The sequence below is a fragment of the Nomascus leucogenys genome, chromosome 1a, assembly GCF_006542625.1.
Source record: "Nomascus leucogenys isolate Asia chromosome 1a, Asia_NLE_v1, whole genome shotgun sequence".
NCBI lineage: Eukaryota > Metazoa > Chordata > Mammalia > Primates > Hylobatidae > Nomascus > Nomascus leucogenys.
Window position 1 is genome coordinate 42167858 of NC_044381.1, and position 22126 is coordinate 42189983.

Consider the following 22126-nt stretch of genomic DNA (forward strand, 5'->3'; position numbering starts at 1 on the left):
GCCTTGGCTTTCAGCTCCATCAGCTCCTTTAAGGACTTCTCTGCATTGGTTATTCTAGTTAGTCATTCGTCTAATTTTTTTTCAAAGTTTTTAACTTCTTTGAAATTGGTTTGAATTTCCTCCCGTAGCTCGGAGTAGTTTGATCGTCTGAAGCCTTCTCTCAACTCATCAATGTCCTTCTCTGTCCAGCTTTGTTCCGTGGCTGGTGAGGAGCTGCATTCCTTTGGAGGAGAGGCACTCTGCTCTTTAGAGTTTCCAGTTTTTCTGCTCTGTTTTTTCCCCATCTTTGTGGTTTTATCTACTTTTGGTCTTTGACGGTGGTGATGTACAGATGGGTTTTTGGTGTGGATGTCCTTTCTGTTTGTTAGTTTTCCTTCTACCAGACAGGACCCTCAGCTGCAGGTCTGTTGGAGTTTGCTAGAGGTCCACTCTAGACCCTGTTTGCCTGGGTATCAGCAGCAGTGGCTGTAGAACATCAGATATTAGTGACCCGCAAATGCTGCTGCCTGATCGTTCCTCTGGAAGTTTTGTCTCAGAGGAGTACCCGGCCGTGTGAGGTGTCAGTCTGCCCCTCCTGGGGGGTGCTTCCCAGGTAAGCTGCTCGGGGGTCATGGACCCACTTGAGGCAGTCTGCCCATTCTCAGATCTCTAGCTGTGTGCTGGGAGAACCACTACTCTCTTCAAAGCTGTCAGACAGGGACATTTAAGTCTGAAGAGGTTACTGCTGTCTTTTTGTTTGTCTGTGCCCTGCCCCCAGAGGTGGAGCTTACAGAGGCAGGCAGGCCTCCTTGAGCTGTGGTGGGCTCCATCCAGCTCGAACTTCTCTGCTGCTTTGTTTACCTAATCAAGCCTGGGCAATGGCAGGCGCCCCTTCCCTAGCCTCGCTGCCGCCTTGCAGTTTGATCTCAGACTGCTGTGCTAGTAATCAGCGAGACTCTGGGTGTAGGACCCTCCGAGCCAGGTGCAGGATATAATCTCCTGCTGTGCCGTTTTTTAAGCCCGTTGGAAAAGCGCAGTATTAGGGTGGGCGTGACCCAATTTTGCAGGTGCCATCTGTCACCCCTTTCTTTGACTAGGAAAGGGAACTCCCTGACCCCTTGTGCTTCCCAAGTGAGGCAATGCCTTGCCCTGCTTCAGCTCTCACACGGTGCGCTGCACCCACTGTCTGGCACTCCCTAGTGAGATGAACCCAGTACCTCAGATGGAAATGCAGAAATCACCCGTCTTCTGCGTCGCTCATGCTGGGAGCTGTAGACTGGAGCTGTTCCTATTCGGCCATCTTGTTTTAGAAAATCAACACCCCCATGTTCTTATCCATTTTGCCCTGTTGGAGGCGTCCTTCTGTTTGGGAAGCCTGATCCACCAACAGTGCTTCAGGAGATAGACAGGGAAGCTTAGCCGGTGGGGGCCGCTCGTCTCTATCCCACCTCATTTTCAGGTGAGAGGTCGGTTGCAGCTGCAGCAGTCGCCCTGACGGTTTTCTTTTACGGGACTTTCGGGACCTGTGGCCAGCAGCTCTGGGTGGAGAAGACCTACTTGATCCAACAGTTGCAGGATCCCTGGGCTGCATGTCCTCCCCCACCATCAGCAAGCCTGGAGAGCTGGGCAAGTGGTCTTTTCCCAGCACCTTCAAGGCTGCCTTCTCTGGCCACAGGGAGCAGCTCGGAACTGGGGCAGGGAGCACTGTTGGAACTGAGTCAGGCTTCCCAAAGGGGGAAGGATACTTCCAGCAGGGCTGTGTGAACTGGCAACTGCATGACCCTTGGGGTAGAAACTCACTGCATGCACCTGGGCCTTGTCAGTCTGGTTCTTTTCTGTCAAGCTCTTGAGGTGGACATTTCCCTCCAAGGGCCTGGGATTGTACCAGGAGGAAGTGAGGTTTCCCTGAGTCTCCAGGGGCCTAGAGGTGGAGGCTGCTTCCCCATTGCTACAGGGGCCCCTTTTATTGTTCTCCTGCCCCAGGGTCTCTACCTGGTCTTTCACCTCCGTTGCTGCTTTGGGCTCTTCTGCCCTCACCTCCGTCTTGGGGAGCCTGGCTGGGATCACCTGCTCATCTAATGAAGGAAGTTGGAGGTTAAACTTGCCTCTGAGAGGAGGGATCCTCACGGGGCTGAGGTGTCCAAACATCATGGAGTTGCGAGCAGACAGCACGGGTTTCTTCCTTGAGGGGGGGCTCCAGACCACAGGAGGCGGGACCCTCTGTGGGGTGCCCGTGTTCCGAGGGATAAGACACAGCCTCATAGGGGCGCCATCCCACCTGAGTGGAAAAGAAGGCCCAAGATGTAGCTGACGGTTGAAGAGGAGTGCCCAAGGCTCCCAGGGCAGGCACAGGTGCAAGAGCTGTGGGGTGAGCCCGGCCAGCTGGGAAGGCCTCACGGACAAGACGAGCAGGTTGCCGATGGCGTGGCCGGGACCTGCAGTGGAACCAGGAACAAAATACGCTTAGAAGAGCACGTTGCCGATGGCATGGCCGGGACCTGCGGCGGAACCAGGAACAAAATACTCTTAGACGAGAACCTTGCCGATGGCGTGGCCGGGACCTGCCGCGGAACCAGGAACAAAATACGCTTAGAAGAGCACGTTGCCGATGGCGTGGCCGGGACCTCCAGTGGAACCAGGAACAAAATATTCTTTAGTGAGTTGCCCATTTTGAGTGAGTTGTGCACAGACGAAACTAAGGGTCAGAAGCGGAGAGGATACTCTTAAGTCACCCACTTCTCTGTGGCCAGGTGCACACTGGGCACCTGGGAGTTGATGACATCACCATGGGGCTGGTGACAGAGCCAGGGTGTAGAGGACTACTTAGGAGCTTAGCGAGGGTGCCTACAAGAGGAGTCAAAGGGCAAAGATTGAGACCCCTCCACCGGTCCAGCTGGACTCCAGCCTCAGGGACATCCCGCTCCTGGTGGCAGGTGTGTGGCCCTGGATGGGCCCCCTGTGGGGCTGTTGGGGGTGCGGGGCTGATCTGCCAGAGCCCTTCTCGCCTGGCACCTGGCCCAGGTGCTGGCTGGCAGCCAGTGGCCCTGTCTTGGCTGTCCCTGTGCCCTGGGTTACAGGGCCAGAACCTGCTGGAAGCAGAGCACAGGACCAGCCAGATCCCGCTAGGCTCCCCCTCGGGTCCTCTCCAGTGCCTCTATGCCGCCTGGAGCCTCTCCATGGCCACTGTGGCCTCGAGGGCCACCAGCCTTGCTCCACAGGTTTCCAAAGAGAGAACGTGGTGCCCTGATCTGACTGGGTGCTGCCTCTTACCACATCCCTCCCTGGCAGGCAGGGTTTCCACTTCTTTTTACGAATTTGCCTGAGACCATTCCTTAGGTCATCCAAGTGGTCATGGTCCAGCCAGGCTTTGAACCCAGGTTGTGTGATTCCATAGCTGGCGCTCTGGCCTGTGTGCCTCATGATCATGGATACAGCATCTATTCTTATTTTTTCCTGTAGTCTGGAGGTACTTAGCACCGTGGCATATCTGTAATAAGGACATGCACACCTAGAAGGAGGTCTTCACTTCGACATATAATTGACCATGGCATGCTCTGGGCTACAGTCCTCTACAAAGATGTAGGGCAGGGACTACCAGTTGTCAGCACAGCACCATCCCACATTGCTCTTCTAATGGAGCCTTTCAGCCCAGATGTTCTTTCTCGTCTGATGGGAAGGATCTAAGTATGTAAAGATTATGTTCTAGATGAGCTTTGGTCTATCCTAAAAGAAATTTGCCAGTGGATTATTCCATATGGATAAAAGTCAGTTTCTGTGGTCTTCCTAGAATGTGTCTAGAAAGCAAGTACATTATTTATTTACAAGTTAATGGTGGGTCAATATATTGCATTAAAATGTGACAAACATAATTTGGTCATTGTGAGCGTGCCAGCTCGGTCCACTCTTCACCACAGATTATGATACCCTAAATATAACTCTAGATTTTCTTATGCCCAGAGAAGGACATACTCTTGGGTGTCTGGACTAGGGAAACATATGAAAAACCATTTGGCCACTCTACATCTTTTTACTGGAGAATTGAAACCATCTATATTCAAAGATACTATTAAAAGGCAAGAAGTTAACTTCTGTCATTTTGTTAATTGTTTTCTGGTTGTTTTGTAGATCTTTTGTTTCTTTTATTGTTGCCTTCATGGTTTGGTTTCTGTACTGATAAGCTTTGATTCCTTTATTTCATTGACATATCTGGTGTAATTTTTTTCTCTTGGGTTACTCTGTAGCTTACATTTAAAAACTTATAGTTATGATAGACTAAAGCTGATAAAAATTTTGATCACACACAAACATGCTGTACTCCCCACACATCCCGTCAATGCACAAAATTTGCACTTTTTTGCCTTAATTTATATTGTTCTGTATTGGGTATTAAGAACTCATTGTAGATATAAATTTTTTGACTATTTTGATGTTAAACTTTCTCAAGTGTGATTTGAAAGATTCTAAAGCATCATTTCAGTAATGTAGAATTCTCAATTTGTATGTGAATTTACTTTTAACAGGTTGATAGTGTCCTGTGTTTTTGCATTAGTAGTTACTGTTCTTTCACTTGTGATTGAAGCATTCCTTTAAGCATTTCTTGTCAGGCTGGTCTTATGGTGACAAAGTCCATAAGCATTTGCTTGTCTGGGAAAGACTTTATTTCTTTAATTTGTGATGGGTAGCTATGCTAAGTACAGTACTCTTTGCTGACTGATTTCTCATTATCACTTTGAATATATCATCCTAATCTCTCCTAGCCTTCAAGGTTTCTGCTGTGAAAACTCCAGATAGTCTAAAGGAGACTTGCTTACTTGTGATTTGATGCTTCTCTCTTGCTAAGTTTAGAAGTATTTCTTTGTGTTTCACTTTTGACAAATTGATTATAATGTGCCTTAGAAAAGGCCTTTTTGGGTTGAATATGTATGGGACCCCTTTAAGCTTCATGGAACTGGATGTCCATATCTCTCCCAAGAATTGGGAGATTTTCAGCTATTGTTTTGTTAAATAAGTTTTCTGTGTCTTTGTCTCTTCTCTCTGTTTCTCTTCTATATTGCAAAAATTTGTTATCTTAATGTCATGGCACAAGTCTCATAGGCTTTCTTTCTTTTTTTTTCTTTTTTTTCTCCTTTTTTCCGTCACGCTGGGTTATTTCAAAAATCCTGTCTGCAAGTTCAGAAATTCTCTCTTTCGTTTGATCTAGTGTGCCATTGAAGTTCTCAGTTGTACTTTTTATTTCATTCATTCAGTACTTCATTCCTAAGGTTTCTGTTGGTTTGTTTTCTTTAATATCTGTATCTTTGTTGAATTTCTCATTCAGGTTATGGCTTTTTTTTATTATTTGATTAGGATTTCTATCTGTATTCTCTTGTATCTCATTGAATTGTCTTAAGATCTATACTTCAAATTCCTTTTAAGGCAATTTGAAAATTTCCATTTATTTAGGGAAACTTTGTGAAGAATTATGGTGCACCTTTGGTGGTGTCAAGTTTCGTTGCATTTTCATCTTTGTCTCCTATGTTTATGTTTATGAGACTGTTGACATGGTCACCTGTTCTAATTGTATAGAGTGGCTTATGTAGAGAAAGACTTTCACCTGGAGATGTGTCTTAGTGTGTCAGTTGGATGGGCTGCATCTGCTTTAGTTCCAGGAGGACACAGTAGTGTAATATCTGTGCTTTTCTCTTGCCTTTTTTTTTCTTTTGCTATTATCCATTTTGGTGGTACTTGTGAGTGCCTTGGTGACCTAGGCTGCAGGAGCATGTGCAGTTTGTTTTTCTGCTCCGGATTGGGGGTTGTTGGGGAAGGCAGCGGTCTCAGGAAGCTGCATGCCTAGCTAGTGAGTGTGTTACTGAGTCACAGGGGTTGGTTCACCAGTTTGAGATGGGACTCCCCTGGAAACACTCACCTGGCTGTGGATTACTGGGGCTGGGTCTGCAGGCTTGACATGGGGATCTCCTGGAAGCAACAGGCCCAGTTGGTGAGCACACCAATGGCACGAGAAATAAGCCCACAGTTAAGAGTGTTGCAGTCGCTAGGATGTGGAAGGCAAACCTCTTGGAGAGTTTGTTTCTAGGACATAGAGAGCAATAGCTGCTTTCCTGGAGAATCCTGTTGTAATGACAGGGTAGCCTCTGGGATGGAAGGAAGCAGTGACCACTAGTTGGTGGAGCAGAATATACTCAGCTATGGCTTGGCTTTCTAGATGGTGCTGTATGTGGGCTCCTCCTCCAGGGCAGTATAGCCCTGTGTACACCAAGCAGCTCCCTAAACGGAGCTGAGAATCTGTGGGCACTTCTAGGAGTTCCCAGCAACAAAGAATGCAGGTGTCCACAATGTTAATGGGACTGCTGGAGTTTGTTTGCTTACCTTTTTCCCACTGAGGAAATGGCCGCCTTGTTCGCAGCTGATCCCGACTAGGAAGATTGTGTGGTAGAAGCAGGGTATTTTGCTTTCCTGTTTATTTGACCACCCCTAACAGTTTCCTTGACCCTCAGGTTTTCTGTCTCTTCCCTGCTGTCCAGGGTTCTCTCTCAAACACTCCAGTCCAAATGAACTTGTTTAGTCACTGTTTTTGTCCTTTTTTCTGGAGGGCACAGGCATTAGGTACATGAAAGAGGTTCAACATCAGGGAAACACAAATGCAAACTATGACAAGATGCAACTTCAGAACCACTAGGACGACTTTATCAAAAAGAGAGTTGATAATAAATGTTGGCAGGAATATGGAGAGATGCTGGGACCCTCACACAACTAGTGGGTATATAAAATAGTTCCTCTACACTGGAAACAGTCCGGCACCTTCTGAAATGGTTAAACATAGAGTTTCCATACGGCCCATCAATTTCACTCTTAGGTATATAGCCATGAGAAATGGAAACATGCATCCCCAGAATACCTTGTACACAAATGTTCTTAGAAGGATTATTCACAGTAGCCAAAAAGTGAAAACAACCCAAATGTTCTTAACTGATAAATGGATAAATTTTAGTATATCCATTAATGGAATATTATTCAGCAATAAAAAGGTTTGATGTAATGATACATACTAAAATCATGGATGACCTTGGAAATACTCTAAGTGAAAGAAGACAGGTGTGAAAGACACATATTGTATGTTCCATTCATAGGGCATCATGCGACGCTGAAGTTAGAATCAAAGTGCAGCTACGAAAGTGCAGCCACCTGGATCAAGTCCATTCTGGTAGCTGTCAGAAAGCACAGCATGTTCACTAACGGGGGCCGGCTTTGCTCACAATGTCAGACGGAGTTTCCCAGGAGGCCATGGCTTCTTCAGCAATCTGTTGTCCAGTGGTTAAGGGAGTGGTTTCTGGAGGCAAACCTGCCCGGGGCCGCCCCAGCCGCACTGGCGCCCAGAGAGTGACCTGCTGTGTGAGCAGGGAGGCCAAGCCCACCGAGAGCCTCAGCACCCCCCCAGCACCTGCTGTGAGCAAGCTGCATGGCTTACCCAAGCGTGGATGCGACGACATCATGAGTATTTACAGATTCCCTTTCCCTGCGTCCCAGGCTCTCCTGGTTCATGTGTGATACGCTGCACTTGGGGTGGAGGTATGCTGACAGTCGCAAAGGGCTGAGCCTTTCTTTCCCGTGGCTCTGATGCAGTTTCCAGATACCAGTCAGGAAGGAAGTTCTTGAGATTATGGACCTTGTCCTAGTCACATAGGGCTGCTAGGACAAAGTGCCCTAGACTTTGGGGTGGTGGTGCGTATTAAAAAAAGAAATGTGGCCGGGCGCGGTGGCTCAAGCCTGTAATCCTAGCACTTTGGGAGGCCGAGGTGGGCGGATCACAAGGTCAGGAGTTCAAGACCATCCTGGCCAACATAGTGAAACCCTGTCTCTACTAAAAATACAAAAAAATTAGCAGGGCGTGGTGGCGGGCGCCTGTAGTCCCAGCTACTTGGGAGGCTGAGGCAGGAGAATGGCATGAACCCGGGAGGCAGAGCTTGCAGTGAGCCGAGATGGTGCCACTGCACTCCAGCCTGGGGGACAGAGCCAGACTCTGTCTCAAAAAAAAAAAAAAAAAAAAAAGAAATGTATTTGTCACAGTCTGGAGGCTAGAAGTCCGAGATTAGTGTCCCAGTGTGGTGAGGTTCTGGTGAGGGCTCTCTTCCTAGCTTGCAGACAGCTGCCTTCTCACTGTGTCTTCATGTCAGGTACAGAGCTCTGGGGTCTCTGCTGCTTACCAGGGCCCTAATCCCATCATTAGGGCCCCACCCTCATGGTGTTTTCTAACCCTGAATAACTTCCAAAGGCCCCATCTCCAAATACCATCACGTTGGGGATTAGGGCTTCCACACAGGAACTGGGGGGGACGTGTGTTCAGTCTATCAGAGCTCCCCAGTCAGCCCCACTGTGCCCGTTTAGGGGCAGATTGTAGGGCTCAGGTGGGACACAGAGGTGGAGGAAGCACAGGTTCTGCCTCGTGGGAATGGCTCAGCCAAAACAAGCACAGGGACAGTGGGGTAGACAATAGCCAGTGGGATAACCAGCAGAAGCCCCAAGGTGTCACTTTCACCCTTAGATGAGGAAGTTGGCTGAGCACTCACACATGCCAGAGTATTGACCACGTTACCTTCAAACATGGCTCACTTCACATTCCTAAATCCTGCAAAGGGGCAGTGCTACCTTATCTCCTAAGGATGGCCCTCAATGTAGAGGAGTCATGGGAGCTGCCCACATCACTCACCAGTGACTCTTCACTCCTCGCTTTTTCCCCAAGGGCCTGATGTGCACTGAACTGGGGAAGCCCTGCAAAGATAAACTCCTTCCCAAAGGCCACAGAGGATGGTAGGCCTCTGACACTGCCCACGAGCAGAAGGGACAGGGCAGAGGGGCATCTGTCCAGCTGACTGCTGTGTTCTGTGGGCAGATGGGGCCAGAGAGGACCCAAACATGGCTCCCTTTGTCACTTGGCCGAGGGGCCAGGCCACCATGTACCGGGCAGCTTTGCCCCACCAGCCTCTGCTGCTGGGCCAGCCCCCAGCGCCATGACCACAGCTCTGCAGGCAGGCAGTGCTGGGACCAGTGCCCTGGCAGTCACAGTGGTTCTGAGCCAACAAGGGCCCTGGGGGAAGAATCAGAACTCAGACTGGAGAAGGTGTTGGCCAGGAGGGAACTAGGGCAGGTGCCAGGTCCTGTCCATGCTGGGATCTGAGATTCTAAGAGGTGGGTTAGGGGCAAGGGGGTCAGAGGTTGGCCCATGGGGTCAGGGGAGTTGAGTAGAGATGGGGAGGACGGGACAACCTGGGAAAGAGCAGAGCATCCTCCCCAGCCTCAGTCCCTCTCCTGATGGAGTCCTCATCTCACTCATAGATTCCGGAAGTCTCCCTTCAGGGAACACCTGGCCCCCGACTCCCAGGGCACTTCTCAGACAGCCAGTGCCACATCCCTAGCAGTCCCTGCTCTGCCCTTGGGGTCTGTGCCTGGCAGAAGGGTGACTGACCCTCGGCCCCTCGTCCTGGGCCCCAGCTCCCCCTGGCCCTGTGAGCAGAAGACACACCCACCCTGCACCTGGCGGGCTGGTCATGCTTGTTCCCATTGGTGATGGTGTGTTGGGAGGGAACTGTTTTAGATACCAATGTAAATCTGTCTCCATCAATTCCACATGAGTTTAGTCATCATATGGGAAGGGAATCATAGCTGTGGGGGGCTCCATGCAGGACCCTGAGGGCCCCTGAGGCCAGTCCCTATGGCCACAGCAAGGGAATCTGCTTCAGCTAGTTGGACAAGACTCTCCTGCCCAGAAACAGGCAGAGGGACTTCCCCCGCTCCCCACCCACGGTCATATCCCAAACACCCGTGTGGACGGTCACCTCAACGTCTCCCCTTAGCCCAGTGCGTGCGCTCTTCCTGAGGAGGGTTAAGTAGCAGCAGCTGCCTCTCCCCATGTTTATGTTGCAGGTGGCTGCCTTCTCAGCTCCCACCGAGCAGAACAAGTGCCAGCCAGCTTTCTCCATCCCAGGATTTTCCAGGGATACTGATAATGATGGGAGGCCCTGAGAAGCCTCCCTAAAGCACGTGGGGCCTTGTGAGTGAGTGGTGGGAAGGATCATTGCTTGCTCCTCATCTGTCAGTCCCTGGAGCATTTGAAGGGGCCCCTTACACCAGGAGGAAAGAGTGGGGCTGGCCCCTTTGGGTTCCCAGTGCCTGGCCTCCCACTTCCTCAGCTGTCCCTCACAGACACCCTCCAGGGAGCAGCACAGCGCCGAGGGCAGAGGCAGCAGCCCTGAGAGCATTTTCCAACACAACTACATTTATTCCATTTACACATGAGGCTCCCAAGGCACTGCTTCCCACCCCCCAGCCCCTTCCCCCAGGCCCTCCCTTCCTGCCCTCATTCAGCCACCGTCTTCCTCTACCCTCCTCCCTTCCTGCCCTCCCCATTCAGCCATGCTGTCCCTCTCCTAGTCTCCAAAGCACTGGGGGAGAAGCAGCTTTTCACTGCCTTGGGGCATCAGATGCCAGAGCCCCACCTTTGGGGATTGGCACCAGAGAGCCTGCCCGGAAGCCCCTACTGGCTACAATGCTGCTTTTTCCTCCTGGAGACCAAGGGGTCAGACCCTTTCTCTTGAGACTGAGGGTCCACCCAGTCCCCAAGCCAGGGATTGCTCCCCAGAGACCCTGAGCCCAGGCCCTGGGTGCGGTGTCTTCAGCAGGGGATGGGCTTCCAAAGAGAGGTCGCTTCTTGGACTTGGTGGCAGGAGAGGGTGCTAGGCTGAGGCCTCTTCTCTGAGCAGATGAAGACTGAGAGCTCTCTGGGGTAGCCTCCAGGGCAGCAGCTTGTGCTGGGAACCCAAGAGGAAGGCCAGGCTGGGGAGCTTCTCCTCCTCACTTGACCCCTTAGCCAGCCCATGTGACTCCCTGACAAGAGATCCTTCAGGGAGATCCAAGGTGTCCTTGGTCCCCAGGCCAGGGTGGGTGGGTCTATGGTCCTGGGGAGGAGAGGTTGGTCGGGCAGCCCTCAGCCTGGGGGAATCCTGACATCCCAAAAGCATAGCAGGGTCTTTGGACCTGGCCATGGCAGTGCGTGCTCTGCCTCGTCCCTGAGGGTCCCGGGCAGCCGTCTGGGGTGGGCAGGTTTCCATGCCAACCCCTTGTTGGGAGTCAGGGACGTGTCTCTCTGCTCCTTGGCCAGCTGCAAACTTGGACTTGAGTCCATCCGGGCCGTGCCATGACTAGGGGCTGCCCTTGCACGCGGTTTCTCCTTCAAGGGTAGGAGGCGCTTCTCTCCACAAGCTGTGGGAGGAAAGGGGCACTTACTGGCGCTGCCCCAGGTGTGAGCAAGGCCCAGGGTGGTGGAGACCAGGGCACTTGGGTGGGAGGCAGGGAAGCCTGAGGCAGCTGGGCTTTATGTTAAAGGGAGATGGTGTGGCTCTGCCAGGCATCCCGTTAGGCCTCACTGCAGCTTGCATCCTGACTCCCCTCCCTGGCTCCTCTCCATCCTACTCCCTCTAAACCTGCATGTTCCCACCCCAGAGTGGCTCCCCAAGAAGCTGAGCATCCCCAGCAGTGGGGGTTAGACAATCGGGTGAGCCATGTGTGCCGGGTTCCTCTTGCCCCTGGGGTACCTGGGTTCCCCTTCCTCTGCTGCTCTACCTGGGCAAGGGCGAGTCCTTCCTCCTGCTCCAGCTCATGGCCTAGGGCCAAGAAATCCATCTGTGGATCTGGGGAAGCAATTCTTCCAGGAATCGGGGGTGAATGATTGCCTCCACCTGGAAACAGAAGGAAGAAGGCGTGAGCTTCCTGGGCAGGGAGTAACCTGGAGCCAAGGACACCCAGAGGAGAGGCAGAAAGCGGGGAGGGCCCTGTCCCCATCCTCCTGGGGCTGTTTCACATCACGGCGACCACCAGCTACACACACAGACCACAGACCCACATAGACACAGGAAAAGACAGACACAGGTAACATACACCACACTCATGCCCCCACAGACGCACAAAGACACACAGTAACAAATCAGATATAAACAGCAATACATGGACACAATCACACAGACACTCAAATCCATGGAAATACACACACTGCTGAGTAGCAAAGGAACTGGATTCCAAGGACCTGGGAGTGCCACCCCCTGGAATCCTGCAGACCCCAGCATTCCAGGCCAGCCCACCTTGGTGACGAAGTCTAGGAACACAGCTTGTTAATGTAGCTCAGGAGGCCCAGGTCTGGGAGCATCCACTTCTCTTCCTGTGGCTGCTTCACTTCACCGTCTTCTTGTTTCTCGGGCTCCCCTGTGGCCCCGAGGGGAGGACCCAGCAGCTCCTCCATGATGTCCACATACTCCTGCACCACTTCTGGGGGGATCTCCTCAGGGACCTTGGTCTCTGCTGGCCTCTGGGCCTGGGTGGTTGCAAGTGGGCCTTGGTCTCTGCTGGCTGGTGGGGCCTGGGTGGTGGCAGGCAGGCAGTTGGGGCCTTGGGGCCCGCCTTGCTGGGAAAGTGCACTGAGGCAGAGCGGAGGATGGGCGTGGTGAGGGCAGCTGCTCCTGCCTGTACCACACAGGGGAAGTCAGGGCTTGGGGATGTGAAGTGGGTTCCAGCTGGGTCAGGACCACCTGAACCACAGCGCTCCTGGAGAAGATGCCGCAGGAGGGGCACATCTGGGACAGCATCTCTTGGGAGGAAGTTTGGAGCCACTGATAATGCCATGTACTCTCCCCACTCATCCCTGCTTCCTGGGCAGAGCATATGTGGAGTTTTGGACGGGTGAGGGGAGAGAGCAAGTAGGAACCTTGTCCCGGTCAATACCCAACATATGCTCCTGGAAGCTGTCTTGTTGGAGGGAGCAAATCCCCCTCTTGAAGGGAAGCATGGGGTGTGGGGACAGTGGCCTCCCTTGGCCCCTTTGGCCTTTGCCATGGCTCTTGTGGGAATGTGGGAAGCTGTACCTGGCTGCTTGACCACCTCCGGGGCTGGGGGTCCTTGAGGTTCAAGCCTCGGCGGGGCTGGAGGAGGCAGGCACTGGGGCCCCTTCATCCACTGCGATTTCTGAATCTGTATCTCCTCCTCAGACTCAAACTCCAGGAACCTGGGGGTGAAGGAGGCCCAGGCTGTGCTGAGAGGGTCCAGGCCCCCTACCCCCAGGACCAGGCATCAGCTGAGGGCAGGGATGGGAAGGAGTGCCTCGGGCAGGCTGTCCAGGCCCTCACTGGGTCCCATCTCCCAGTCCCAGGAGGGAGCTGCTCCCAGAGTTCTGGCCTCACCCACTCTCACCCGGCCCCTGCAGAGCCCATGGCATCAACGGGGCTTCCTGATTCAAGTCAGGGCCATGAGGTCCAGGAGGGTCCCGGGGGACACCTCCTCCACATTTCAGCTGGCCAGGGGTGGGGTTGATGGCAGAAGGCATCAGGGATGATGGCCAGATGCAGGAGTCTTGAGGCTGGGACTGTGGGCCCCTGAAAGATAACCCAGGGGCATGAGGCCTGGGAGACCGCTGGTCAGGAGGAAGCCAAAGCCGAGCCCAGAGGACAGCCCCTTTCCCCTGAGGCTGCTGTCTTCATGGAGGGGACTGCCCAGAAGCAAAGGCAGTCAGGCCAGAGATGGGTCTCATGGTGTCCCGGGCTCAGGTCTCCCCTGGCTATTGCGGGAAGTCAGGGACCCCAAACGGAGGGACCAGCTGAAGCCATGGCAGAAGAACCTGGATTGTGAAGATTTTATGGACATTGATTAGTTCCCCAAATTAATACTTTTGTAATTTCTTATGTCTGTCTGTACTGCAGTCTCTAAACATAAATTGTAAAGATTTCATAGACACTTACCACTTCCCCAATCAATACCCTTGTGATTTCCTATGCCTGTCTTTGCTTTAATCTCTTAATCCTGTCAGCCGAGATGGATGTATGTTGCCTCAGGACTATGTGATAATTGCATTTACTGCACAAATTATACAGCATGTGTGTTTGAGCAATATGAAATGTGGGCACCCTGAAAAAAACAGGATAACAGCAATTGTTCAGGGAATAAGAGAGAACCTTAAACTCTGACAGCCGGCGAGCCAGGCAGAACAGAGCCGTATTTCTCTTCTTTCAAAATCAAATGGGAGAAATATCGCTGAATTCCTTTTCTCAGCATGGAACGTCCCTGAGAAAGAGAATGCGTACCTGTCTCTCATGGTCGAGACTGCAGGGGTGAAATAAACTCCGGTCTCCATGGTGCTCCCAGGCTTATTATGAAGAGGAGATTCCCACCTAATAAATTTTGGTCAGACCGGTTGATCTCAAAACCCTGTCTCCTGATAAGATGTTATCAATGACAATGGTGTCCAAAGCTTCATTAGCAATTTTAATTTCACCTCGGTCCTGTGGTCCTGTGATCTCGCCCTGCTTCCACTTGCCTTGTCATATTCTATTATCCTGTTAAGTACTTGATGTCTGTCATCAACACCTATTCGCACACTCCCTCCCCTTTTGAAAATCCCTAATAAAAACTTCCTGGTTTTTGTGGCTTGTGGGGCATCACAGATCCTACCAATGTGTGATGTCTCCCCTTTACGCCCAGCTTTAAAATTTCTCTCTTGTACTCTGTCCTTTTATTTCTCAAGCCAGCTGACGCTTAGGAAAATAGAAAAGAACCTACGTGATTATCAGGGCAGGTCCTCCCATACTTGGCCAGGCTGGGATGGGAAAAAACCGACTTCCGGCCACTGCTGTGAGGAGCCTGCCCCCCACTCTGTCTTTAGTTGCTAGCACTCCTTCTCCCCATCCCCACAGCTGCAGGTGACCCCCTTTGGGCTGCGATGCTGGCTCCTCCTGCCATCACCTCCAGTGTCAAGGCAGGGGTTGGCCCCAGGCCAGGCAGGGGGTGCTTCCCAAGAGGGCAGGACAGAGACCCCAGAGCACTCTAGGTGGCAGGAGCAGCTTCCTGAGGAAGCCAGGGGCCCAGAGCCTCTTGTGTTTGTCCACACCCTCCTCATGTTCCACGCTGAGAAGACACCACGGCCACCGGTCCTCTGTCATTCACTCTCACCTTGCTATGCAGACCCTGTCCCCAGGACCCCAGACTCACTTTTCCGCCATCTCTTAGAAGATCATCCTGTCAAAGTTGGTCGTGTGCTGCCATTCCCGCATGGCCCTCCACAGTCCTTCCTTCAGTGTCATGGTGGGCTACTACCGGGCCAGGGATCGGAGAACTGGGCTGTAAACCAGTGCAGTCAGTCCCAGTCTATAAGCCCACCCTCCATCCTGAGCCCACCTGGTCCCAACACCCAGCCTCTGTCCTCCCCAGACCTGTCCTGCCATCTGTCCCTGTTCTGTTCTCCCCCATGTGGACTCCTCAGGCCCCAGTACACACCCCCAAGGTCAAACATCAACATAAGCTACTGAGTGGCCTCTCCAACTGCCCCTCGAGTCCTCAGTGTTACGATACTGAGAAGTGAACTCAGTACTATGAGTAGAACATGTGTGTCCCCAACATTCCTGTGCTGAAGCCCTCAGCGCCAGTGTTTCGGTATTTGGAGGCAATCAGGGTTAGAGCAGGTTATGAGCGTGGGTCCCAGTCATGGAATCTGAGCCCTGATAAGGGCAGGAGGAGACGCCAGGGCTCTTCCTCTCACCCACAAGAGGACACAGCCAGAGGCAGCTCTCTCCAGCCAGGAAGAGGGCCCTGACCAGACACCCAATCTGCTGTCACCTTGATCTCGGACGTCTGGCCTCTGGAACTGGCAGACATGAATGTGTCTTGATAAAGCACCCAGTCTGCGGGATTTGTTACGGCAGAGCCTGAGCTGACAGAGACAGTGTGCACACAGAATGACCTGGGAGCAAGGGTTAAAGTGCAGGTACCAGGGCCCCAGGACCGAGCATTTAACCAGCTTCCTGGGGACTCTGGAGCAAGGCAGCCCCTGGGGACACAGCCTCAGGGTCCTGGAGCATGAGGAGCAGGAGCACAGGTCCAGAACCAAAGCAGAGCGGTGTTCAAAGCACTGCAAGCAGCAGGTACAGCTTCTCACATTCCCACAGGAGCCAAGGCAAAGGCCTGCGAGCCCAAACCTGTTCCTCATTTAATCTCTCCACCTTCAAAAATGGTCATTGCATTCACTTAGGGTTCAGGCTAAAGACCTGGGGGCACCCTTGATCCCCCTTTTGCTCTCATCCTACAGCAGCCAATCCTGTCTTTCACTGATGTCTCAGGTATGATGACTTCTCAGCTCACCATCGCCACCACTGAGCCTAAGTCAGGACTTCCGCAGCTGCATCACTCACACTCTCCTGCCTCACCCGCATTTTCCCACCTCGAAACATCTGCACTTGGTCTTCTGCCTTCTTAGCTCACTCTTTCACCAAACGTTCGATTTCATTCCTTTCCTTTAAAAATAGTTCTGTTCCAACAGTATCTCTTTGGAGAGGCCTTCCTTGTCCACTCTCTGTAATTCTTTATCTCCATATACACTTTCGCTTTCTTCATAGCGTTTCATGACATTAACTTAAGTATTTAGTTCTTTATCTGTTTATTGTCAACTTCCCGCTAGGTTGTAAGTTCCCAGGAGTCAAACATGATTTTATGCATTTCTACATCTCCAGTGCCTAAGAGAGTAAGTGCTGAATATGAGTGAATGAATGAATGGATAAACTGAAATTAAAGCTGAAATGAAAGTCTAAAAGACTGGTCTGATGGGGTAAACAGACACAACTAAAGATAAAATCAGTGCGCTAGCCAGGAATCTTGCCAAAAGGAAACACAGGATAAAAATTGAAAATGTCGGAAAAAGTTAATTTACATAGAAGATAAATATATACATATATTTAAAGAAAAGGGAGTTTTTATTGTTATAAAATATACATACATATAAAGTTTACCATTTTTATCATTTTTAAGTGTATAAGTCAGTGGCATTAAGCATCCTTTCATGTGCTTCTTGGCCATTTGTATATCTTCTTTGGAGAAATGTCTATTCAAGTCTTTTGCCCATTTTTGAACTGAGTTGTTTGTTGCTGCTGTTGTTAAACTGTAGGAGTTGTTTTTATATATTCTGGATGTTAAGTCGTTATTAGATACAGGCTTTGCAAATATTTCCTTCCAGAAACAGGAGTTGTTTTTTTTTTAAAGAAAGAACATAAATAATGAGGAGGAAATAGTAAAAAAAAAAAAAAAAAAAAAAAAACTTGAAAAAAATTCTTCTAGAACTGAAGAAAGACACAGTTCTTCAGCTTGAAAAAACGTAACTGGTATCCAGTAGAATAAATGAAAAATGTTGATCTTTACTATCCATAATACCTATACGTATAATATATACACATAGGTACATGCTATATTGTTACATGCACTTAACATTTTATACACACATATAAATCATATCATCTGACAATATGCTTTTTCCATCAGCACAGTGACTTTGAGATGTATCCTTATTGATACATGTAAATGTGGGTAAAAATAAACTGGATGTATACTTTTCACATTCCAGAAAATTTTCAAGGCAACAGGTCAACAGATCAACCTAACAAAAGGAGGTACAGAACTACAAACATCACACAAACCAGACTCCAAGATACAAACATGAAATGGGACAAAGAGGATCACTCAATTATAATAAAAGAAACAATCCTCTGGGGAAAGGCTGAGATAAAACATACAGCATTTGAAGAAACATCAACAGGAGAAGTCAAACATCAAAAAGCACACGTAGGGCGAGGCACAGTGGCTCATGCCTGTAATCCCAGGGTGAGGAGGGAGGCCGAAGCAGGTGGATCACTTGAGGTCGGGAGTTCGAGACCAGCCTGGCCAACATGAAACCCCGTCTCTACTAAAAATACAAGAATTAGCTGGGCATAGTGGTGCACTCCTGTAATCCCAGCTACTGGGGAGGCTGAGGCATGACAATCACTTGAACCCAGGAGGCGGAAGTTGCAGTGAGCCGAGATTGCACCACTACACTTGCACCACTACACTCCAGCCTGGGCGACAGAGCAAGACTCCAAAAAAAAGGAAAAGCACACACAGCTGGTCCTTTTGAGCAGCCTGAGATCTGTGAAAACAGTTCTCTATTCACTTGACCCAGAACACCCCACAAAATTATGCAAATCCAGTGGTTCAAATCTTTGTATTCAGTTTAGGACCATCCAAGAAACGGCCCAGGCCATCAGGGTATGTATATACAAAAAGCCAGCATGTATGTGAACAGATGTCACCTTACAGAAGCAATGTGTGCCTCTCCATCATTACCAGGGTGGAGATGGTGAGTGTGTCTAGGCCGTATAATGGGGCTGGACAGAGGGTCGATGACCTAAAAAGAGAGCTGAATGTTGGCTGCACATGCTTAACAATGCAGAGAGTCCTGCTGAACTCAAGGGTTTAGCTGCAGATTGGCTGGTCATTGAGCTTATCCTGGGGAACAAAGCCCCCTGAGATGTACGGTCCAACTGTACTTGCAGAGCTCGTGGTCAGGTTAACCCACACACGAGTGTCCCTTTGAACAGACCCTTACTGAAAAAAAATTGTTCCTAAACCAGAAGAGGCGTTTGCAGAGAATAAAAGGATATCTCAGAAGAGACCGAAGAAACAGAAACTTATGGCCAGAGAAGAAATTCAGCATAAAATAAATGCAAATAAAAATTAAAAATGTGTACCCAGATATTACCAAGAAGTTATAGAAAATCAATACCTGAATGAGAACTAATACTCCTGAAAACAGTTAATAAATCAAATACTTGGAAACACATCGAGACTCTTTGAATTAATTTTTATGATATTTAAGTGAGAGTTAAGACTTTTGGAGATGTTGAGATGGAATGAATGTAGTTTGCACATGAGGCAGATGTGAATTTGGAAGGCCAGAGGTTGGACTACAGTAGGTTAAATGGTAGAGCCCAAAAAGACATGTTAACATTCGAATCAGGGATTAGAACCTGGCAACATGGTCTGTTTGGAAAAAGGTTCTTTACAGATGTAACTAAGTTAAGGCTCTCGCTGGAAGAGGCAAAAAATGGCTTCTCCCCCAGAGCCTTTGGAGGGGGTATAGCCCTGTCAACACCTTAATTTTGTACATCTGGCCTCCAGACACGTGAGAGAATACATTTCTGCTGTTTCAAGGCACCCAGTTTGTGACCGTGTGTTACAGCAGCCCTAGGAAACTGATGCAGAGGCCAAGCAAAAGTTCCAAATCAAGCAAAGTCCCACAGTGTATTCCTTCCATTTACCCCAAAGTATAACAATCCCAGAACAGTGGCTTAGAACAACAACAATCGTTTATTTTTGCCCACACATTTGGATGTCATCTGGGCTTAGCTAGGCATACCTCACTCAGGGTCTCTCAGTGGTGGTAACCAGATGGTGGCCGGAACTGGAGCCACCTTGAAGGTGTCATCCCTCACACGTCTGGTACCTGGACTAGTAAGACTCAAACAGCCAGGGGCTGGGGCAGCTGGGGCCTCTTAGTCATCTCTTTCCCCTTCTATGTGGTTCTCACATGATCTTTCTACATGGCAGCTGCGTTCTCTTATAGAAGCTGCCACAAAGACATGCCTTTTGATGAGTATGTAAAAGAATTTACAGATAGTACCATTGACTCAGAATTGCAGAGAGTATGGTGAAGTTCACCTCTCAGAGTTGTCTTGCTAAGTGGGGCAAGGAAGCTGCAATATTTATATTGCAGCTACCATCAGTAATCCACACTGGTAAGTACTGCCCAGGAGAAGACACGTTCTCAGATACTTCCAACTCTCCAGGAGAGCAGGAAATGTGGGAATGGCAGCCTTCAAGGGGGTCCTCTGAGAAATGCAGGCATGGCTGCCGGAAGGAAAGCACCTGGGGGAGGAAATGCACGCAAGCACAGGACTGTGGGCAGAGCACTGACACGGGCTCCATATCGCCAGCTTATGTGGAAATGTAGCACATAGTGTAGCGGCATCATTATCTGGGGTAATACCTGAGGTTCATTGTCCCACAGCCACGGAAAACTAGGACGCGACACACCACAGTGAGGTTAAGAGCAGAAGTTTAATAGGCAAACGAAAGAGAAGAGCTCTCTGTGCAGAGAAAGGGGTCCCAGAGAAAATGGGTTGCCCGTTCTGTGGTGAAATGCACAGGGTTTTATAGATGAGCTTGAGGAAGCGGTGTTTGATGTACATAGGGAATGAAAGATTGGTTGGACCAGGTGTGCCATTTGCATAGTGCATGAAGAAGCTGGCCTTCCCACCGTAATATTTTATTATGCAGATGGCTTCTCTACCTGGCTGATGCCAGGTTGCCTGTTCCTTCACTGTACACGTGGTGACAAAGAAAATGGAAGATGGGGTCTCCATGTTGAACATACCTGGCTTCCAGGTAGTCCTTTTCTATTGGCACAACCGCCAGCATTCTCCCGTGCACTGCCAGCTTGCTTATCTACGTTTGTAGCTCAATTTTTCAGGCTGCTCTTTGTCAAAAAAGAAATAATTTTGGGGTTGCTTTTTGTTCAGAAAGAAGCTCTGCTGAGAACTCTCTTACCCTATCTGCCTAAATAATTTCTTTTTAGCTCCTGTATCAATAGCACTGGTACCATTTCAGAATACTGGGGAAAGTCAGGATTACTCAAATGAATGGCACTCAAAAAATCGTTATTCCTTTAGAAAAAAACATAATTAAGTCCCTTAACTCTCATTACACAAAAATATAGTTTCCAGAGTAAAGAGCTAATTGCAAATAACAACAAACTGCTGCAAGAATGGTTGGAAACCATAGATGCGGTGAAGAAGGCCTTTCTAAGCGATATGCAGATCCCGAGGCAAAAAAAGAACAGACTGAAGCACCACATAAGATTTAAAATTAAAGTATGATGAAAGAGCAGAAACAACTAGGTGGAAACTGAGCAAAAATATTTTTCACATATGAAACAGAAAAATGTAAGATATTCAGAATGTATAGAGTTCCTACAAATCCATAAGAAAGCAAAAATAACCAATGGAAAAATGGATTAAGAAGATGAATTGGCGATCATACAGTCTATAAATGCCAATAAACATAAGAAGCTGCACAACCTCATGAGTAACCGGAAGCATCAATAATAAAGGTTAGTGAGGTATCATTTTACCTCCACTAAGCTGGCAAATTTTTTTAAAAGATTGTTAATATCCATCATGGACTACAGCATGGAAGAACTTTCAAATTATTTTAAGTGGTTGAGCCATTTTGGCAGTACTTATCAAAATTAATAACGTGCATAGTCTTTAGATACATTCCATGTTGAAGAAACTGGTCAGAAAAACTCCAACATGCACAGAAAGATATACACACAAGGAACATCGACAGTTAACGGCAGCATTATTTGTAATAGGGGAAAGGTGCGAACAACATAAGTATTCACCAATAGGGAAACGTTTAAGTAAAATGGAACGATGAATATACATAAATTATTCCATGAAAGTCTTCAGCCATTAAATACAAGAGATATATTAGACAGGAAAAAAAAATGCTAGAAAAAGACATAAGAAAAAAGTTAAGTTGTAGAAAAGTATTGTCCCTATGATCTCAATTATAGTTAAGAAATCCAATCCAAGTAAGTATGTGCGCGTGCGTACTGTTTGCATATGCATTGGAAGGCTCTAAAAGGTTCCGCACCAAACTGCTATATGATTTAATACCTGCAAAGCCTTGGCCTATGTCCGACAAACAGGAAGTGCTATATGGGTTGGCTATTTTTGTGCATAATTATGCGTTTCTTAATGATAATGCATTCCTGGATTACTTATGCTACTAAACGTAAACGTATTGGCCAGGCGCGGTGGCTCACGCCTCTAATCCCAGCACTTTGGGAGGCCGAGGCAGGCGGATCACCTGAGGTCGGGAGTTTGAGACCAGCCTGACCAACATGGAGAAACCCCGTCTCTCCTAAAAATACAAAATTACCCAGGCGTGGTGGCGCACGCCTGTAATCCCAGCTACTCGGGAGGCTGCGGCGGGAGAATCGCTTGAACCCGGGAGGCGGAGGTTGCGGTGAGCCGCGATCGCGCCATTGCACTCCAGCCTGGGCAACAAAAGCGAAACTCCGTCTCAAAAAAAAAAAAAAAAAAAAGAAAGTAAACGTATTGCAATCATTTTAACTCTCTGCGCCCAGCCGATGACCAAGTGTAAGGCCCGTGCATTACTACTTTCTCCATCCTGAATCCAGCAGGGAGGGTAATGGACGCAAGGTAAACAATTCCTGGAAAAACTGCGG

General features: G+C 49.3%; 2 pseudogenes; both read right to left on the reverse strand.

Moving 5' to 3' along the window:
- Nucleotides 1–1285: 1285 nt before the first annotated feature.
- LOC100585923 lies at nt 1286–2256 on the reverse strand (annotated as a pseudogene).
- Nucleotides 2257–10507: 8251 nt separating this feature from the next.
- On the reverse strand, nt 10508–15994 carry LOC115835447 (annotated as a pseudogene).
- Between the last annotated feature and the right edge of the window lie 6132 nt (nt 15995–22126).